Consider the following 22,765-nt stretch of genomic DNA (forward strand, 5'->3'; position numbering starts at 1 on the left):
AATAAGAACAAAGGGACCAAACAGAAAGCACCAATGTGGTACCGGCCAAAAATCCTCCGAATGTCAAGTTAGTGAATGAGAAGTCTCTATGAACTCTATAGTGAGAGAGCTAGAGAGTTTCTGCGTACCTAAGAAAAGTGGGGGTCTGGCGCTTATATAGTGGTGAGTAGTGAATCGAGATCCCTTCAAAGTAGGGATCTTTCCTTGCTGGGAAGGTTTGGCACTTAGGGTTTTCGAGATTTCAGGATATCTTTCCATATGAGAGTAATATGGGTGAGTGATGTCTTACGTGTTGTGCAAGATGTTTCCATGTAGAGATATTTGTGGGAGCTAAGCCAAGCCACGCTGGACCTATCAACCTATTCGCCCAGTCAGCCTCTTCTCCCCGTCCAAGGGTCCTTTGTTGGCTTACAATGGCACCCACCGGGTTGTTATAACAGGATTATCATTTGTGCTACTATCACCCTAAGTCTCCCTTTTTGTGTCCATGCAACTTACGGGCCCAAGTGCACCGTTGACTCCTTCGAATGACGTATACAAGAGTATTGAAATTGTCTAAAACACCCCTATCACTTTGTATCCTAACTCACACGCTAGCTTGCATCTAACATACAACATGACATCATTCATCCCAAAACATATATCTATCCATAAAGCAATAAAGAGCCCAACACATATGAGAAACCCTAGCATGTGAAATCCCACCATACATCTTAAGGCAAGGTAGCAACCCAAACATGGCAACAAAGCAAATCATATCATAAATCAAAACAAGGCATCAACTTCATACACATATATCAAGGAAGGATTAAACAATCAACATGCATGCTCATGTGAATGCATGACTTACCTTACTTACCTTGCAGCACATCAGCACCTATGGCATCATGATTGGGCATGTGAATGCATGTTCATAGCATCGAAGCAAGAAACGAACATAAAACCCTAATCTATGCATGTTAAAGACAAACAAGCATATAATAGCAGAGACTCAAATACGCATAAACATACGAAAATAGTTTAAACAAGGGCAATGTTAGGATTAGTGCTCTTAAATCCTATTGAATGATGCTATGTATTATATTAAGTTTGACATTGTGTATGACATTATGTATGACTTAATATTGTGTTTAATGAATTTGTTTTATTATTATCTGAAATAATGGTAACATGAATATTAGGACATTATCATTTAGTCCATGAGATGCATAGTATGTGATTTATGTGAAAAGTCACAGAAGATATAAATCACAAGTTCTTTGTAAACTCAGAATTATAGTTCGTAGTCGGTAATGAAATTGGGCATTTCATCTGCGAAGACTATAACATATCAACCACAATTATTTGTCTTGATCATGGAAGTGGAAACTTCTAGTTGATGTGTTAATATGTTTTAAGAGTTAAGACATATTGAATTGGACCGTTGTGAGATTTATTATTTTCCTAAGGACTGTCATATGAATAATAAATCTCACGATTTGTATTAGCATGAACTCTTAATCCTGAGAGAATAATGGACTTGATCATGAGGTGTAAGTTGCTTTGATATATCAGGAGTGAGATCTATAGTAATGGTCAAAACCTCAGTATGTTGGGCAGCCACATTTAGTGTTGATGGAACATGTATTCTCAATATGGAATTCATAGTCTCTTAACGGAGATATAAAGTATTCCCTTGAGATAAGTTTAATTAGTTTGTTATTCAGAGAGTTAGGCCTAACCACTTTAGTAAGACTAAAGTATATATTTATAGAATTAAATTTCATAAATATATAATAATGAATAACATTAAACGATTAAACCGGACACTCAAGGATTAAGATGTAGTAATTTACAAAGTGACAGTCTACATTAATGACTTTGTATTACTACGAATATTTTATGAAGGGGTTGCATGTATAATAAAGTCTTGAGATATAATTTATAGGTAAGGCCTAGAGTGTAACTATATTTATATAGTGGTATTAAATATGGTTAATAATAACTTTGGACTTGTTAAGAGTTGACAGAAAAGCCCAAAACCTATTGGAGCTAGTGTCTTATTGGTCCCTTTTGGTTCCACTCCAAGCCACACACTTCAGCCCAATTGGAAAAACCCAAAAGGCTAGTCCAATTAGATAATTGGTTAGATACAAAAGGGAAAAATGTACAGAATTTGATATGAAAGAAAAACATCATTGGAAGGTGGTGTGTATGAGAGTGTAAGTCATTCTTTTGATTATCCCTTTGTAACCAATTGAGAGTCCACACTTCTTGGGCATTAGTGGAATTGGAGTGAAGACTAAAAGTATTCCTAAGTGCTTCAATCTTCGGGTTTTGAAATTCACTGTTTCAAGGTACACTCACTTGTTCTCTAATTCTGAAATTTTACTTAACGCATGTTATCAACTTCGAATGATGTAGATCCGTTTTAAACTTATTTTTCCGCTGCGTTTATCTTTAAATCCATCAAATGGTATCAGAGCGGTCATCAATTTCGAATTGTATAACATGTTTTGTGAATTTTGGAATTAGAATTTATAGTTTCATGTTGTTTGAAGATTATGCATTTAATTTTCTGCATGGTTGATGAAACTATGATTTGATAAAAACTGATATTAATGTTATGATGTTGTTTAAATTTGAATTTAAGTATGTTAAATTGATCTTTAAGACTTTAGCATCAATGAATTTCAGTTTTGATATCATTCTCTGACCATCATGTTCGTTTAAAAGTTGTTTGTTCAAGAAAACACGAAGAAAACTGCCTTAGAAAATTTCTGGAAATTTGAGTTTTGCGATTTTCGATCGATCGAAAATCACAGTCAATCGATTGAGTGAAACAGTGATCAGACTTTTCAGATAGATTGATTTTCGATTGCTGGTCGATCGATCGAATCTATTTTTCGATCGATCGAAAGTCAATCGAGTATCAATCGAACAAGTTAGAAGGTCAAGTTCGAATTTTTTAATTTTTTCGATCAATCGAGGGGCACATTCAATCGATCGAAAGAAATAAAATTAGAAATTTTTCTAAGTGTTTTCACATGTAAAAGTACTAAGACTGTGTGTAATTAGATTATGCATGTTTTATAATTAAAAACCTTTTCTTTAAAACATCTAGTGAGAGAGAGATACAAGGGTTGAATCTCACGGCTTCCATTGTTGATTCATAGTAGTGTGAGATATATACTTTGTCTTTGCTTCGAGCTTAGCATTCCATGCGGAGAGTATTTATTTCATGGTCCTACAAGATTGAATATCTTGGTTTATAGTGGTATGATCAAACACCTTGTCTTAGCCTCGAGTTTTGCATTCCATGCGAAGAGTGTTTTATATCATGGTACTACAAAATAAGCCTGTTAAGGGGATGAAATGTGACTACACATGATTCTAGACAATGGTATACACTAGACTAAATATTATAGTATCCTCTATGCTGAGTTCTTACTATGATTATTTAGAGGTCAAATGCTCAACGGCATATTATTAGTGTTTGATAAGAGTTATCATGATAGCACTAATAATGAGAATAATTCTCAATCAATCATAATATTTTATATTCACTCTATGCTGAGGGATATTGAATATGGGATTGGGTTGTCGTTGCATATATTATATTATGGTTTTATTAAGGTTCCATACTATATATTTATATGCTAAATAGATAATGTCCAATTTATTGATTATATTCATGTTTATTGTTTTCAGATTTAGAACATGGCATTATTTAGCCCACTTGTAACTATTCTTAATCAAAACAAACTGACTGGATCCAACTATGTTGACTAAAAAAGAAATTTGGACATTGTTCTTACTGCTGAAGAGCATAAGTATGTTCTTACTAAACCATGTCCTAACTTTCCTTCATTAGATGCTCATTCTGAGGAAAAATAACGATATGATCGTTGGCAGAAATTTAATGAGATGGTCAAGTGCTACATCCTAGCATCTATCTCAAATGTTCTACAACATCAAATGCAGGATGTAGAACTAGCTTCAGACATCATGCTAAGTCTGAAGGAGATGTTTGGTGAGCAAGGTCGTTCTGTAAGGCAAGAGACCATGAGGCAAATTTATAATACAAAAATGGCTGAAGGTACTTCAGTGAGGGAGCATTGTCTTACAATGATCTCTAATCTGAATACATTGGAAGTTTTAGGTGCCGATATTGATGGAAAATCCCAAGTGGATATGATACTCCAGTCGCTACCAGAATCATTCAAGGAATTTAAACTTAACTACAATATGAACAAAAAGATTTATACTTTGTCTAAATTAATGAATGAATTGGTAGCGGCAGAAGGCATTCTTGGCACTTCCAATGTTGAAGCCAATGTTGGTGAAGCTTCTACTTCTCAACCTAAGTCGAAAGGCAAGGGTAAGAAGAAGAAGAAGAAGAAGGACTTCACCAAGCAAGAGGGTAAACAAATTGCCTTAGGGGTTGCTGATAAAGGAAGAAGATCAAAAGAAAGTGTTTCCATTGTGGTGAGAAAGGGCATTGGAAGAGAAATTGTCCAATATTCAAGGCTGCCAAGAACAAAGGTATGATTAATATATTCCTTCTTGAAATATGTTTGGTACAAAATCCCATGGATTCCTGGTGTGTGGATTCAGGTTGTACTAATCATATCTGCAATTTCTTGCAGGGGTTCCAGGAGACCAGAAAGCTTAAAGAATGGGAGTTGTTTCTTACTTTGGCTGATTGGAGCAAGATTCCAGTTGTAGCTGTTGGTGTTTGTAATTTATGTTTTGAATCCAGAGTTTTAATATTAGAAGACTGTTTGTATGTACCTAATGTTCGTAGGAATTTAATTTCTACTACTTACTTAGGTAAACATGGATATTGTGTTATCCTGAAAGACAATGTTGTAATAAAGAATGATAAAGTGTTTATCTATTCTGGCAATATTGTGGATGGTCTTTATATTTTAACTCCTGATAAGCATGAATTATATAATTCTGAATTAGATAATAACTCTCATGTAAAATCATTAAAGAGAAAGTTTCCTTCTACTAGTGTGCATATCTTTGGCATTTGCGTTTGGGTCATATTAATTCAAATAGGATTCAAAGACTGATCAAAGATGGACTCTTAGAGCCCATGGACTTTGATGAATTTTCAGTTTGTGAATCTTGTTTGGAAGGTAAAATGACCAAACGATCTTTTAAAGAAAAAGGTAGAAGAGCTCAAGATTTACTAGAGCTAGTGCATTCTGATGTATGTGGTCCTATGTCTATCCAAGCAAGAGGTGGCTATGAGTATTTCATTACTTTCACTGATGATTACTCAAGATTTGGTTATGTGTACCTAGTGAAACAGAAGTCTGAAGCCTTTGAAAAGTTCAAAGAGTTTAGGGCTGAAGTTGAGTATCAATTAGGTAAATGCATAAAGGCCATTCGATCTGATCGTGGTGGTGAATACCTTCTTAGGGATTTTAAGGATTACTTAACTAAGAATGGGATTGTATCCCAATTGACTGCACCTGGAACTCCACAACAAAATGGTGTAGCAGAAAGAATGAATAGGACTCTTTTAGATATGATTAGGTCCATGATGAGTTATTTAACTCTACCTATTTCCTTTTGGGGATATGCCTTAAACACAGCAATGTATCTTCTGAATTTAGTACCTTCGAAGTCTGTTCCTAAAACACCTGTGGAGTTGTGGAATGGGCGTAAGCCTAGTATGAAACATCTCTATATTTGGGGTTGTCCAGCACATGTGTTAAAAGAAAAGTCTGATAAGTTACAATCTAAAACAGAAGTGGTTTTCTTTGTTGGGTATCCAAAAGGAACTGTTGGAGGTTTATTCTATAGTCATAAAGATAATAAAGTGTTTATTAGTATAAATGCTAAATTCTTGGAAAATGACTATATGAATAATTTTACTCCTAGAAGTAGAGTTGTGTTGTCTGAAATAAATGAACCTGTAAATGAACAACCAATAGATGAAACTAGGGATGATGTGGCTGTATTAGATACACCACAAGATACTACTCGTGACATGTCTAGTACTCAGGTGCCTCGTCATAGTGGGAGAATTGTTCGGCCTCCTATAAGATTCATAAGTTTAGGAGAAACTTATGAAGCTGTCTCTAAAGATGCTGAATTGGATCCCTACACCTATGAAGAGGCAATGAATAATATAGATGCACATCATTGGGTCCAAGCTATGAAATCTGAATTAGATTCCATGTATTCCAATCAAGTTTGGGATCTTGTAGAGGCGCCTAACGGCATTAAACCTGTTGGTTGCAAATGGGTTTACAAGAGGAAGAGAGGGATAGATGGAAAGGTTGAAACCTTTAAAGCAAGGCTAGTGGTGAAAGGGTATACACAAAAAGAATGTATTGATTATGATGAAACCTTTTCTCCAGTAGCAATGCTTAAATCTATCAAAATTCTCTTATCTATTGCTGCTCATTATTATTATGAGATTTGGCAAATGGATATCAAAACTGCATTTCTCAATAGCAATCTTGAAGAGGAAATCTATATGATGCAATCGATAGCTAAGAACCAAGAGCATATGTTATGTAAGTTGAAAAGGTCTATTTATGGACTTAAGTAAGCATTTAGGTCATGGAACATTAGATTTGATCAAGCAATCAAGACATTTGGTTTTGAACAAAATCTTGATGAACCATGTGTGTACAAAAGACATTGTGATAAAGTAGTAATGTTCCTAGTACTTTATGTTGATGATATTCTACTCATTGAAAATGATGTAGGGGTAATGTCATCAGTAAAGGTTTGGTTGTTAAGTCAATTTGATATGAAGGACTTGGGTGAGGCTAACTTTATTCTAGGGATCAAGCTTTGGCGAGATCGCAAGAATAAGATGTTAGGCTTATCACAAGTTGGATATATAGATAAGGTTTTAGAACGGTTTAACATGCAAAACTCCAAGAAATGATTACTTCCTTTCAGACATGGAGTTCCTCTGTCTGATGACCAAAGGCCTAAGACTCAAGAGGAAGAAAACATGATGAGACAAGTTCCTTATGCTTCTACAGTGGGAAGTCTCATGTATGCCATGCTTTGTACTAGACCAGATATCTGTTATTCAGTTGGCATGGTCAGTCGATATCAATCAAATCCAGGGCCAAAACACTGGCAAGCTGTAAAGCATATTCTCAAGTATCTACGGAGAACGAGAGATTATATGCTTGTTTACCGAAGTAAGGATTTGATACCTATTGGCTATACAGATTCAGATTTTCAATCTGATCTAGATTTCAGAAAATCCACATCAGGATGTGTTTTCACCTTGGGAGGTGGAGCCATAAGTTGGCGGAGTATTAAGCAATCTTGTATTGCAGACTTTACCATGGAAGCAGAATATATTGCTGCTTGTGAAGCAGCAAAGGAAGCTGTATGGCTCAAGAAATTCCTTTCTGACCTTGGTGTCATGAGAATGGAGCAAGTTCCAATCATATTGTTTTGTGACAACAGTGGAGCAGTTGCACAATCTAAAGATCCAAGGAATCATAAGAAAGGAAAGCACATTAAGAGGAAGTACCATATCATTCGAGATATTGTTACTCGTGGAGATGTGGTGGTAGCAAAGATTGAAAGTGCAAATAATCTAGCAAATCCATTTACTAAAGCTTTGCCTTAAAGGACTTTCGAGTCACATTTGGAAAGAATGGGAGTTAGATTAGTGCACAATAGTCTTTAGGGCAAGTGAGAGATTGTTAGGATTAGTACCCTTAAATCCTATTGAATAATGTTATGTATGATATTAAGTTTGACATTGTGTATGACATTATGTATGACTTAATATTGTGTTTAATGAATTTGTTTTATTATTATCTGAAATAATGGTAACATGAATATTAGGACATTATCATTTAGTCCATGAGATGCATAGTATGTGATTTATGTGAAAAGTCACAGAAGATATAAATCACAAGTTCTTTGTAAACTTAGAATTATAGTTCGTAGTCGGTGATGAAATTGGGCATTTTATCTGCGAAGACTATAACATATCAACCACGATTATTTGTCTTGATCATGGAAGTGAAAACTTCTGGTTGATGTGTTAATATGTTTTAAGAGTTAAGACATATTGAACTGGACCGTTGTGAGATTTATTATTTTCCTAAGGACTGTCATATGAATAATAAATCTCACGACTTGTATTAGCATGAACTCTTAATCCTGAGAGAATAATGGACTTGATCATGAGGTGTAGGTTGCTTTGATATATCAGGAGTGAGATCTATAGTAATGGTCAAAACCTCAGTATGTTGGGCAGCCACATTTAGTGTTGATGGAACATGTATTCTCAATATGGAATTCATAATCTCTTAACGGAGATATAAAGTATTCCCTTGAGATAAGTTTAATTAATTTGTTATTCAGAGAGTTAGGCCTAACCACTTTAGTAAGACTAAAGTATATATTTATAGAATTGGATTTTAAAAATATATAATGAATAACATTAAAGGATTAAACCGGGTACTCAAGGATTAAGATATAGTAATTTACAAAGTGACAGTCTACATTAATGACTTTGTATTACTACGAATATTTTATGAAGATGTTGCATGTATAATAAAGTCTTGAGATATAATTTATAGGTAAGGCCTAGAGTGCAACTATATTTATATAGTGGTATTAAATATGGTTAATGGTAACTTTGGACTTTTCAAGAGTTGACAGAAAAGCTCAAATCCCATTAGAGCTAGTGTCTTATTGGTTCCTTTTGGTCCCACTCCAAGCCACACACTTAAGCCCAATTGGAAATGCCCAAAAGGCCAGCCCAATTAGATAATTGGTTAGATACAAAAGGGAAAAACGTACAGAATTTGATATAAGAGAAAAACATCATTGAAAGGTGGTGTGTATGAGAGTGTAAGTCACTCTTTTGATTATCCCTTTGTAACCAATTGAGAGTCCACACTTCTTGGGCGTTAGTGGAATTGGAGTGAAGACTAAAAGTATTCCTAAGTGCTTCAATCTTCGGGTTTTGAAATTCACCGCTTCAAAGTACGCTTACTTGTTCTCTAATTCTGAAATTTTACTTAACGCATGTTATCAACTTTGAATGATGTAGATCCGTTTTAAACTTATTTTTCCGCTGCGTTCATCTTTAAATCCATCGGGCAAAACATGTGAAGTAAGCAAACCCAACAACATAAAAAATCTGGATTAGGGTTCTTGGACAAGTACCTACATGCATAGCCAGAGGCTTGCGTATGCAGGTTTTAATCTGCGTACGCATGCTTAAGGCATGCCTGCGTGGGACTTGTTTAAAACCCTAACCAAGAAACACGAAATAGAAAAAAAAATAAAGCATAAAAGAAAACCCTAATTCTAACAACCTAACATGCTCAGAACATGCAAACACAACATAAAAATACTCTAAAAAAACAAGTTATAACACAAACAAAGCGAGAAAAATAGATTAAACAGCAATAGAAGGGCTAAAAAGAGAAAAGAAAGGTTAAAGCTTGATACCTCAAAAAGAAGTTCCCAAGCTTTGATTTTGACTGTTCCCCTCAGTCAAATCTATCACAAGTCATTAAACAAGCGTATGCAGGTTTTAATTTACGCATGCATGCTTAAGGCATGCGTGCATGGGACTTGTTCAAAACCTTAACCCAGAAACACAAAACAGAAAAAAAACAGAGCATAAAAGAAAACCCTAATTCTAACAACCTAACATGCTTAAAACATGCAAACGCAACATAAAACTACTCTAAAAAAACTAGTTATAACACAAACAAAGCAAGAAAAATAGATTAACAGAAGGGCTAAAAAGAGAAAAGAAAGGTTGAAGCTTGATACCTCAAAAAGTAGTTCCCAAGCTTTGATTTTGACCGTTCCCCTCAGTCAAATCTATCACAAGTCATTAAACAAGCAATTAACAACATCAAACTAAAAGGATTGGGGGCCAGAAAAGGTCTCAATCAAATATAATTGACTTGAGGGTGTTTTGTGAAAAACTCCCTTTTGATTCACTATTTTCTAGTGAATCTTAGGTTTTTCCCATGGATTTTTGTGTGTTTTGAAAATGTACCATGTAAGGCTTTTTATAGTGAAAAAAATGGGAGTTTGGAATAGCTCCCAAACGATGTGGGATTCATTCCAAACCTTAGCCATTATTGCAGAAAACTTGCATTTTCCATATCTCTAAAACCTTAGATATGTACGCAGGAATCTGCCTGTGTACGCATGCTTTGGCCAAAGTACGTAAACCATTGCCCACATACTTGGGTCGAGGGCCACTTTGGTCATTTATTTCCAAAAATAGCTTTTTGCTCATCTAAAAAGTTATATTTTCCATTTTAACACTTCTCAAGTCAATTTGATATTTGATTGTGCTCTAAACTAGCCTTAGGCCTTAGAGTTTAAGCTTCATTGGAGAATGGGGGTCCGAGTCATAAAGGGTACAAAATACGGTGTCTACAAGTGTTAAACTCAAATTTCCAATATTTTGTTAATAGAGGCTAATGACGCACCACAAGAGAGAAATCGAAATGCCAATAACTAAAAATGCTTAAAATAATAGGTTTGAAACTTCAACCCACAGACAGTAGGAAGAGAGAATTGAGAGAGGTCGAGAGAAAGAGAGGGAAGGTTCCCCTATACCAATATTTCCAGCCCTAAACTTTAGAATTGTGAGAACGTGTGCTTGCTGAATGGGCTTTAACTCTAAAGTTTCAACTATATGGGTAAAACATGGCTTGTCCCTTTAATCTGAGGGTTAGCAGCTGGAGTTGGCAATTGAGAGCCAACTATGTTTTAAAGGCAAAAATGGGTTAGGGTATAAACTTTGAACCATAGACAATAATAGCATAAGACATCTTTTGGGATGGGAATTTCGGGTACAAGACCTCCTCCATGAGATTGCAAAAAGTGTGGGTTGGTGCTTTTTGAGGGAGGGAAAGGATTCCTAGTGATGTATGCTAATTCTGCTGTGTATTCTCTACTTTCTCTCTTCTCTCAGATATCACGTTCTTTCTCTTTTCTCTCTTCTTTCACTTTCAACTCCCTACTTAGATTTCCTTCATATGTTTTTCCTTGATTTATATATTATTTCTCCTACCATTGTTGTTGTTGTAATTGTTCCACATTCATGGGCACTATTCCTTTTATACACAATATCAAGCCTATGTGATTTTCCTTCTTTGCCCTTGTTTTCACCAACCATTTTGTCTACTATGGGCAATCAGCCAACACCCATTATGTACCATTCTAGCTATGTGTAGGTGGGTTCAATTCCACTATCTTTTGGCTGCTAGCAGTGGGTTCAATCCCACTACCTTGGCTCTGCAACAAATTTCTTTGTCTTTTTAGGTAAAGGCCAACTGGCCACAACAACCTTGCCTCTCTCTCTTTCATTAATTCTCTTTGTCTTCATTCTCTAGCATGCATCAGATGGTTCCTACCTACCTTCTTCCACTTTTGGTAAAGATGTCTTCCCAGCAAGGAATATTTCCAAGAGCCTAGTATGTTGTTTGGGCTTTTCTCCATTCTTCTATTCCTTTTAAACAAAAGGCTTGGAACTAGTGGAATTTGGTAGGTGTGACACTTGGCTCGCATGTGTCTTGATTTAATTGCCTATAAGGTGTGAGGGCAATTACCAAATTGCCTTCCCTTAATACACATTTACTGAAATGTCATTATGTACGTTGGGCTTAAATTCTCTACTCCTTAAGGTCCGAATTCATTAGGTCTTTGGCTTTACTTCTTGATCCAAAATGTTTGCAATTTTGGGTATCAACAGCTTTGAAGCTACTACCATCTCTATCAAAATTTTAAGGAGATAATAGAATAAAATATATTGATAAAAAAATAATATATAAACTTTATAATTGATGTAACAGTTTCTCTAATGTCAAAGTGAAAAAATAATACTCACTACTAAAACAACTCATAAGATAAGAAAAGAAAAAAATTTCATTCCTAAATAGCATTTACTTAATACATTATATCATCCATACCATCTAGTCACCACTTCCATTCTGGGTTATCATCTCTAACCACCCTTGAAATTTTGTGGTTGTCTGTGCTTCCTACCTACCATAGAATTCTGTTTCTCACCATTAAACAAACTTCACAACTTTGCAAATAATTATTGTCATCTTTAGAGATCTTAAACCAACCATTTTCATTGTAGAAACCAAAATACACACTCAATACTTTACAACAAACTGAGCTATAGCAAATCTTGGTAACACAAAATCTCATAAAAGATGTAAAAGCATATTCTAGGAGGTAAAAAATAAAATAAAATTAATACATGTTTTCTTAAAGAATACAATCATACGAAACTTGAGAGCAAGTTCAAAGAATAGGTGTAGTACATAAAAGCCAGTCATTCGTTTTAAGCTGGAGAAACAAAATTCATCCTGGTTCAATTGAAACAGCATAAGTAGAGTGTTTTACACTATTTATATAAATCATTCATGTTATCCCTCATCCAAAATCATATATGGACCTTTTATATATCATACCTACATATCGGATCCAAACAATTTTGTAACGAATGGCCTATTATTAACATTCAATACTTTACCATTAGATCTAAAGCAAAAACTGTTGGATATATTTCAACAATTTACTTTTGTGATTAAGTAAAAAGGAACAACATATAGATCTAATTATAAGGAATAACACAAATAGTTGTGATTGACAAAATCAATAAAAGACATTGTATATATAAGAAGAAATTTGCAAAATAATTAAAAAATCACAGACCAAATACATGAAGGATGAATGATACAGATCAAATATTGTGTTTGACACATTCTCCTTAAAGCAGATTTCACTCCTCACACAATTTGTGATGCTTTGAGACTCACGGGCATCTGCCTCCCAATATAAAATGATCTACATCATGGAGAAGAAGCACACAAGGTCTGTGCTTTGTGAACTAATCTATGTCTCTTTCTCTCTCTTTGATTCAAATGCTAATGCACAAAATATTTTCTTTCTGGGAGAGTTTTTTTAAAAAAAAAAAAATTTCATGAACGAGAGACTGTGAATAGATATGTTACTAAGCAGACACACTATTTCAGAAAATAACTGTTGTATACGGACTTATTGACTCAAAAAAAAATATATATATATATATATATATATACTGTCGATGGATGAAGTTGGCAACTTTGTGAACCACTCCCTTGCAGCTCCTTTAAGAGTGGTAGGGAAGCAACGACACAATATTTCGTTAAGAGGCTGTTGGAGGCCTAATGTTGTCTTAAAGGTGTTGAGGTGGTCCTGGGGGTCCTTAAGTCCATCAAACGGCTCAAGCTGAGGCAACCGAAATTTCGATAGCACTGGGCATTCCAAGACCGCCATAGTGAAGGGAGAGTCTGTTGCCCTGGCCATTCTATCCAGGCTTTGATTCGTTTTCTCCTTAATGGCATTCCTCAACTCATCCATTTCCTTTCTCATCTCTTGAAGAAGATCTGAGTTTTGTTCATCTAGAGTAGCAGGCCCTCAACAATCACTTCTTCTATGGCTATTTTCCTTATCCTCCTAGTTGGCTCTAGACCAATTCTCCTCCTATTGAAGCCATAGTCTCATTTCTTGATTCTGCCTAGAGAGCTCTTCCATGGTGGCTGCAAAGCCTGGACTTGCTGAGCTAAGGCTGTTGAATCCTGGTTGGAATCCATCTGAATATAGAAGTTGATAGAAACTACGTTTTCGAATCTAAGTACAAAAATTTTGTCCCTACAGATGATGCCAAACTGATGAAATGCAAATTCATCAGTCAAAGTAAGTTCATCTGAATGGAGTCAAACCCTCGTATCTCTGACTGTGGAAGTGGTGAGATAGCTCCCTCAAAATGGTCATCGGTGTGGTGCCTGCCACAGCGTCTCCGATGCCAAAGTCAGTATAAGGAAGCTTTTTGCAAAAGAATAAAATATTACAATAATATAACAATAAGTATTTCTAGGTGTTTCTGTACCTCATGTTGGTGCTGGGAGGGTTGTATATATACATTCCTGTAGCCCCTAGTCGTTGTGGCAGTTTATGGTGGTTTAATATTTCTTTTGGTAACACCTCATGGTCAATGATGTGAGCTTTGATAAGCTTTCAACGGTCGACACAGCTACCCTGTAACCATCCGAGGCATTTATTTGACCGTATTGAATGGCTTCTTTTCCTTCATCAGTAATGTGGCTTAAAATGCCAGAGGCACCTAGTTAGTCCGCCTATCAATACTGCCTCGTTGGTTTGGATAAGGTCGTCTAGAGAAGTTGAGTTCGTCAATCCCATTAAAATCTATTAATTACGGCTATGCCGCTACAGTATTTTGCCACTGTTCATACAATGTTTTCCACTGTTCATCTACAATGCAATTTTGGTGAGCCACTTTGTCTTTTTTTTTTTTTTTTTTTTTAACAGTACTGTAGCTACAGTACCAAGCGGTACTGTAGCTACAATAGTGCTTTTTTTTTTTCTTTATATATATTATTATATTGACACAACAGATTTCACAATATTTTCATAATTGTTGAGGTGTCAATTTCTTATAAGTCAAAATAAAATAATAAAATATGAAATTGTGACCAACTACAACTGAAAATAAATGTTTTGTGAAAATGTAGTGATACTTTTTAGGTAAATATGTAAAAGGTACAATCTTTTGGTTTGTTCAATATGTACTTTATTTTTTTCAATCATCGATTTATGCTCTTTTTTCTCTTATATATAAATCGTGAATGCACATACAGTGTTTTTGCATTGTACATCCAGTGTTTTTGCACTGTACATCTACTGTACCATTTTATTGAGCCACTTTGTCTTTTTTTTTTTTTTGGTCTTTCGTTTNATATATATATATATATTATTATTATTTGGACAAGAGAGCCCAATCCACACATGCCTAAAGCTCAACCCAATGTCCAACCCATAAGCATATAAACTTTTATTCTCTATCATTTCATATGTGGAACTCAAGGATTCTCATCACTTCAATACCATGTTTAGTATCCCACCACCTCTCAGCCAAGGACTACACCAAAATGGCATTGGCAAAGGTCTTTGGTAGCAAATGGATGATAGAATCTAAGCCTGCAGTGCATATGTGGCCCTTGTCTCCTCAGTCAAGACCCTATACCATGCAGCAACACAGTTGGTGTTGCCTCTACCCAAGAAGGCGGGCAAGACCTGCAAAAAGATGAAAAAAAATGCATTAAAATGGCAGTTGGATGAGAAAATAAGTGAAAAAAAAAAAAAAGTTAAAACAATCAAAATAGGGTTTCTTAGTGCTAGCGTGTGCATGTGGGTCTGCATCTACGTACGTAGGGATGCCACACGCGTACGCAATTTGGATCATGTGCCTATGTAAACTAAAGAACATGGATGTGTACGCACGAAGGGAGCCTGCGTACACATGTGTCATGTATGCGAAGACATGATCGCAAGTTGTGCACGTAAGTCGATACTCGTATACGCTGAACACAGACAAAGAAGTGTTCTTCGACATTTCAAACATATTTCGATCAAAACTCATCCTAAATATGTTCCTACCCCTTCTAAAGTTTTTTTTTTTTTTTGGTCTTTCGTTTGTAGTTTTTGTTTATATATATATATATATATATATATATATTGTTATACTGACACAACAAATTTCACAATATTTTTACAATTATTGAGGTGTCAATTTCTTTAAGTCAAAATAGAATAATAAAATATGAAACTATGACCAACTATAACTGAAAATTAATGTTAATGTGTAAAAGTTATAGTACTTTTGGTTTGTTCAATATGTACCTTTTTTTTTCAATCATCAATTTGTGCTTTTTTTTTTTACTAACTATATAAGAAGAGGCAATGCCTCTACGATGCCCCTTTTGGTGTAGTGAGCCATTTTTGCCCCCAAGTTTTGAACGGTTGCTACAGTACCACTTTGGTTTGTTCAAGTGGCACTATAGCTATAGTAGCTATAGCATTTTTTTTTTTAGTCTTCCGTTTGTACTTTTTTATTTTCTTTTAAATATTTATAAGAACCCGCATATTTATTGTTATACTGACACAACAAATTTTACAATATTTTCATAATTATTGAGGTGTCAATTTCTTATAAGTCAAAATAAAATAAGAAAATATGAAATTGTGACCAACTACAACTGAAAATAAATATTTTGTGAAAATGTTGTGACACTTGTTGGGTGTAAAAGTTACAATACTTTTGGTTTGTTCAATATGTACTATTCATCACGTTTTTTTTTCCCAGTCATCAATTTGTGCTCTTTTTTTCTATATATAAAAAGAGCGAATAAGCTCATGAATAGTGTTATAAACAGTATTTTTGGTTTAGTGACTTGCCTTTTACCTCATTTTTTTTTTTCCTTTAAGTTCACCAACTTGGTTTGAGCTTGTTTTTTTCTTTTAAAGGATCTTTATATGTTTACTTTCTACTTATAATGTAAGCTTACATTGTATACACACAAAAAGTAGCAAATATTATATACATTTGCTAAAAAAGAAAAATTGTACAAATTTTGCAAATGTGAACAACATTTACCAATTTTTATGTGTTTACAATATAAATTTACATTGTAAGTGCAATGTATATTTCTATATATTATATATAAAAAGAGTGAATGAGAAAAGTTCCAGTAATTTTGCTACAGTAGTAATAGTTTGTTTAACTTTCTACCTTTTTTTATTTTTTATTTTTAATGAATGCATAAAGTTGTAGTATATTTACTATATTATTTTTGGTTTGTCCACAATAAATTTTCACAACATTTTCATAATAAATTAAATATGGTAAATTGTTATTGGTTCTAATTTAAATTTACCAATGAAACTACCTTTTTGCCCACCAATAACAACTTGTAGTAACATCTACTTATGATTTGTTGTGAAAATGTCATGGACATAACATTTTTTTGTGCGAAAAATCTTAAGACATGTGAGAGACCGTGCCACCGGCCCATTTTTTATAGGATGTTGGGCCAAACACACATGAATGGGTGAAGTCGTGTTATTGCCTCTCAAAATGGTGGTTCGACTAGTTATATTTTCCCCCTTAGATTAAGGGTTTTACAATGGAGTCACCACTTATTTAATTATTGGAAAAATAAGAAAACCATAATTGAAAATTTTCTCATTTTATTAATTTGAAATTTACATTGATCATAGGAAAATTACATGACTTTGGTCTTAGATACAATTTAAGATAAAGTACATGGCTTTGTTTCTTAGTTACAATTAAAAAATCGAAAATTACATGGATAAGCATTTGATCTACTAACCCTTGATCAAAGTTCGAAGGCTATGTTACAAGGTGGGAAGGTATTAGGCACCCACCTTGCCTAGTGAAATTGATCTTCTAGACTATGGTGACTAATATTCATATCATATCATCCAATATATTAATCAATTTATATGTTGAATTCAAAGTGTGTGCATGTGATAAACTCTAATTCAATTTATTAAGCATTGCATTTGGATTGAAAAATAAATTCTAGTGAATGTGTGTGGATAGTGATAACCTAGATTCAAGGATTTGAAAAGATTATTAAACAAACATGTTTTTCATTTTTTTGATGTGAATTTAAGATCAAAACTAGTGTTTATGCATGAACATGTGATGAACAACTAAGAACATGTGAAGAACACATAGGAACATTTAAGAACATTCAGACATATTTAAGATAATTTAAATGATTACTATCATGCTTTAATCATAAATTCTAATCATAGCATCACAAAAAAACAAGTTAGGGAAATGGATTATACCTTCATGCAAGATTCATACAGTGGAGGAGGAGACTCTTGGTGGAGGTCCTAATGGTGGAGGAAAAAAGAAGAACTAGGAGAGGGAGAGTAAGTCTCACTCAATACTTTGAATCTCAGGAAGACCAAAATATGATAAGACTACTCAACTTCACTAGAACTCAAAAGAGGAGAAGAGAGTGAATTTTTTGTGTCTTGGAATGAAGGAGAAGGAGGGTTTATATAGTAGTGGTAGAGGGAATATGAATGGAAGACCATTTAATGATGATTGAAAAAGAATCATAAACCTAGACCTCATTTTAGCTTTGGGGAAAATCTGGTATATTAAATGGAAAGATTGATAGGAGTGAGGAGCAAGCCAAAATTCGGTTTTCTCATAGCTGATGTAGCAGCCTATAGAGCCAAATTCGAAAAATCATATCTAACTCAGGTCTGATCAGAACTGTTTCGTTCTTGTGCTCAAATTGAAGCCCCGGATGTCTAGTTTTTGGAAAAATTAACCTCATTCATAGATTCAAAATATTGTGAGACATATTGATGAAATGGTGAGTAGAGGTCATTTGTTAGAAAATAGTTTCAGTACAATTAACATTAATAGGTCCCAAATTAGCTCCCAATTAACATTAAATGACTCCAATCACTCCAATTTCAGACTTAATTGGTTCCAAATTTACTCTAATTAAAAGATAATTGCACAAATTACTCATTGAATAATTAATGTTTAACTATCTAACTAATTATATGTATGCAACCTCACCATAAAAATGTAGTCCTAGCCAATCAAATTATGACACATCATTGATTTCCAATTGATTACACTTATAACCAATTGAAATCAATTGTTCATAATCACATATAGTCGAATTCAATTTGTGATAGTGCATCTCAGCCATTAAAACTTGATTTGATGATAACTTTCAATTTGGTGGTCCGATTAGGGTTTATGACCAGTTGATTTGATCGTTACAACATCAAGATTATTTTTGTGAAATGAGATTAAGGATCTAATGGCCAAAATCAAATGCACATTTTTGAGATAAAAGTACCATTTTACCCTCCATGTGAGGTTAAATGCGGGTTGCAAAATGGGGTGTCAACAAGACATCTTGTTGTTGTCACAATATTTTCAAAATTGCTGAGCTGTCAATTCTTTACAAGTTAAAATAAAATATAACAAAATTATAAAGGTATTATGAAAATGTTGTGTCATTCTGTTGTGTTTTTAGAAATTTTTTGTTGGTTTAAGCAACTTTGTTGAGCCAAAATTCACAATTTCACATACAATTTTTTTGGGTTGACTTTTTGTATTTTTTTTTCTTTATTCACTATTTTAAGTAAAAACACATAGTTTTGCACACAAAAACCAAAACCAAAACCTAGGAAAATAATATTTTTCATCCTTTATGTTTGAGGTAGTTCACAATTCTTCCTTAAACTTTAAAATCATGCAATTTTTGCCTAAATATTTTGGAAAAGAGTAAATATATCATATTGTTATTCTCTCAATTAAACCCTAATGAAAGCTTATGATTCTTAAAATATTTTATTGTGTAATGTCTAAATTACTCCTGCTAAATTTTAACATCCTAAAAATTTTCTTTACGTATTTTGAGTTTTAAATGATAAAAATTCTTAGAAAGTTAGAATGATGATATTTAATGACACAAGCCTTTTCTTATCTTTTTTTATTTTAAATTTCTTAGCAAAACTCAGTTGTTTATTGTTGAAAGATGATGATATTCATTATCATTCTTAGAAGTTTTTAGAGAATAGATATATTGTCTTTAGCAAGTAGGTACTAAAAAACTATTATAGTTGAATAAATATTTATATGTTAAATAGCTACCCTAACTTTGTGGTTGATCAAAATTCTTAAACGAATGAGACTAACTTTTTATGACATAATTATCAAAATTCTTAAAATTAATGTCTCTTTTGATTAATGTAAATCTCTATATATTTTAAAAATCAAATGATTCATATCTTTTTTTTTTAATACAAATAAAATCTAGAATTGACTTTAATTACTACAGTACTTTTTTTCCACGACAAGCACATGCAAGGCACGTGCTACCCTAACTAGTTTTTACTTAAATACCCCAAATAAAATCAAGAGTGTCTGTTTTGTGAGGGAAAAAATTGAAATTTTATTTCAGAAGTCATAAGTGGTGGTTCCAAAAATTGCACCTTTTTTGCATAATGTCAACAAGGGAAAGGGAAATTGTCGCTTGATTTTAACTCAAGCATTTTTGACACATAATGCCAAACAAGGGAAAGGGAAATTCTCGCAGAGTTTAACTCAAGTAGGAATGGCAATGGGTCGGGTTCATGTCGGGTTTTTTTATGCCTAGACCCAACCCACAGGCCTGTACCCATTACCTGAACCTAGCCCATTTAATAAACAAGTTTTTTTTTTTTTTGTTGCACCCAATCCTGCTCGGTTGGGCCCTGGCCCAAAATCACAAACCCAGAAATTAGTATAAACCCAAAATCACAAATCAAAGAATATACATGTAATTTTCTTGCCATCCAAACAGATGCCAAGATCTAACAAACCAATCTATACAAAAAATACAACAAATCCCAGAAATTATTTTGCAAACCTAGAAATAAAATAAGCAAATCTGAAAATCCTAGCAACAAAACACCAAAAAAAAAAAAAAAAAAACCCAACAAATTTGCTTGCACAAAAAAAAAAAAAAACCCCAAACCCAAATTTTGCTCACAAAAACACGAAAAGAAAAAAAACCTAAACCACACCGATTGTGGATCTGTAACGGGTGAGGGGTGCTTCATGATGGTTGTAAAGATTTTTATTATTGATGAGAGTTCCAACTTGTTGGTGAGGTGCTTGATCACTTGATTGTTGCTAGGCTTGTCAGCGAGGATTTTCTTGGATATTGTTTTCTAGGCTTGGTTTTGGTTGTCATGGCTTAGGTGAGTTGCTGGTTGAGTGGTGCTTGATCGCTTAAGGGAGCGCTTGAGGGAGGGCGGTGATAGAGCTTGAATTGGTGGTGACAGCTTGGGCCGGCGATAAGATTAAGATTTGGTGAGAGTGGAGAAGAGAATGGGGCGGCTGGTGGCTGTGTGTTGTGAAATGAGAGAGGATTGATTAGTTTTGGGGTTTATAAGTATGTAGAAGTTTTTTTTTTTTTTTTTTTTTAACTTGTAACTGGGTTGGGTTCGAGTTCGGGTTCGGGTTTGGGTTCGGGCCGGGTTTTACCAAAACCTGGACCCATTTCGAGTTTTTTTTTAAACCCAAACCCAACCCTATTCTTTATTGGGCTGGGAAAAACCCAACCCATTAGGGTCGAATACCCTTGGGCTGGATAGTAATTGCCATCCCTAAACTCAAGCATTTTTGCCGCATAGTGTGCATCTAGATTGCATTTTTGTGTTTGGCGTTTGAAGTGGGATCACAGGCACTGTGCACGTTTCAGCCATTCACAAGATAAGTTGTGTTTTGCTTTTTTTTAGGGTCCCATGGCACTGCTCATAGACCACCAAAATCAACAAAACACAGATTTCTAAGTAAATTTGGGTCCCACAGCACTATTCACACCTTTAAAAATTATTTTGCTATAATGTTTTCAATAATAAATTTTTAGTTTTTAGCAAATAAGCGGTATCTAACAGACCCACACCAATTGTGGATCTGTAACAGGTGAGGGGTGCTTCACAGTGGTTGTAGAGATTTTCATGATTGACGAGAGTTCCAACTTATTGGCAAGGTGCTTGATCGCTTAATTGTGGTTGGGCTTGTCAGTGAGGATTTTCTTGGATCTTGTTTTCTGGGCTTGGTTTTGGCTGTCATGGCTTGGGTGAGTTGCTAGTTGCGTGGTGCTTAATTGCTTAAGGGAGCACTTGAGGGAGGGCAGTGACAAAACTTGGATTGGCGGTGACAGCTTGGGCTGGCGATGAGATTAAGAGTTAGTGAGAGTGGAGAAGAGAGTGGGGCGGCTGGTGAATGTGTGTTGTGAAATGAAAGAGGATTGATTTGCTTTAGGGTTTATAAGTATGCAGAAGGTTTTTTTGTAATTGTGATTTAACTTGTAACTGGGTTGGGTTCGGGTTCGAGTTCGAGTTCGGGTCCGGGTTCAGGTTCGGGTCGAGTTCTTCCAAAACTTGGACCCATTTTGAGTTTTTTTTTTTTTTTTTTAACCCAAACCCAACCCTATTCTTTATTAGGCCGGGTAAAACCCAACCCATTAGGGTCGGATACCCATGGGTCAAACAGTAATTGACATCCCTAAACTCAAGCATTTTTGACACATAGTATGCATTTGGATTGCATTTTTACGTGTGTTCCTGCGTTTGGTGTTTGAAGTGGGATCAAGGGTATTGTGCACGTTTCAGCCATTCACAAGATAAGTTGCGTTTTGCTTTTTTTTGGAGTCTCATGGCACTGTTCATGGGCCACCAAACTCAACAAAATGCAAATTTCTAAGTAAATTTAGGTTTTACATCACTATTCACACCTTTAAAATTAATTTTGCTATAATATTTTCAATAATAAATTTTTAATTTTCAATAAATAAACGGTATCTAATAGACCCATAATGCCAAACACATAACACCAAACAAGGGAAAGGGAAATTGTCACCACCCAAAAAAAAAAAAAAAGGGGAAAATTTTCGCGGAGTTGAACTCAAGCACTTTTGACTCGATCAAGATTGTTTGGCACGAACAAAGATGGTTGACAAGAAATCTTCGGTAGCATGCAGTGTTTATAAAAAGAGGTAACGCTAGCATTACTCACTAGATGTTCGGCAGGAACAAGATGGTTGACAAGAAGTCTTTGGTAGCAATAAGTCTTTAGCCTAACTTTCGGCAGTGGCCTACTTTTCCCACAGAAGGCCTACTTTTTCCACAGTCGTCTTGGCGCTAGATGGTTTTTTTTTTTTGGTGAGAAACCGGCCTGGGAGCCCAGACTGGGCTTTTATTCCAACTAAAAAAACATTAAACAGAATATTGGCGCTAGATGTGACTGTAATTAATGGGTGTTATCTTGGAGAAACGCCCTACATATGATTGTAATTGTAATTAATGACTGTTATCTTGGCCTTAGATG

This window comes from Quercus suber, unplaced genomic scaffold, assembly GCF_002906115.3.
Source record: "Quercus suber isolate HL8 unplaced genomic scaffold, Cork oak 2.0 scaffold_741, whole genome shotgun sequence".
NCBI classification, from domain to species: domain Eukaryota; kingdom Viridiplantae; phylum Streptophyta; class Magnoliopsida; order Fagales; family Fagaceae; genus Quercus; species Quercus suber.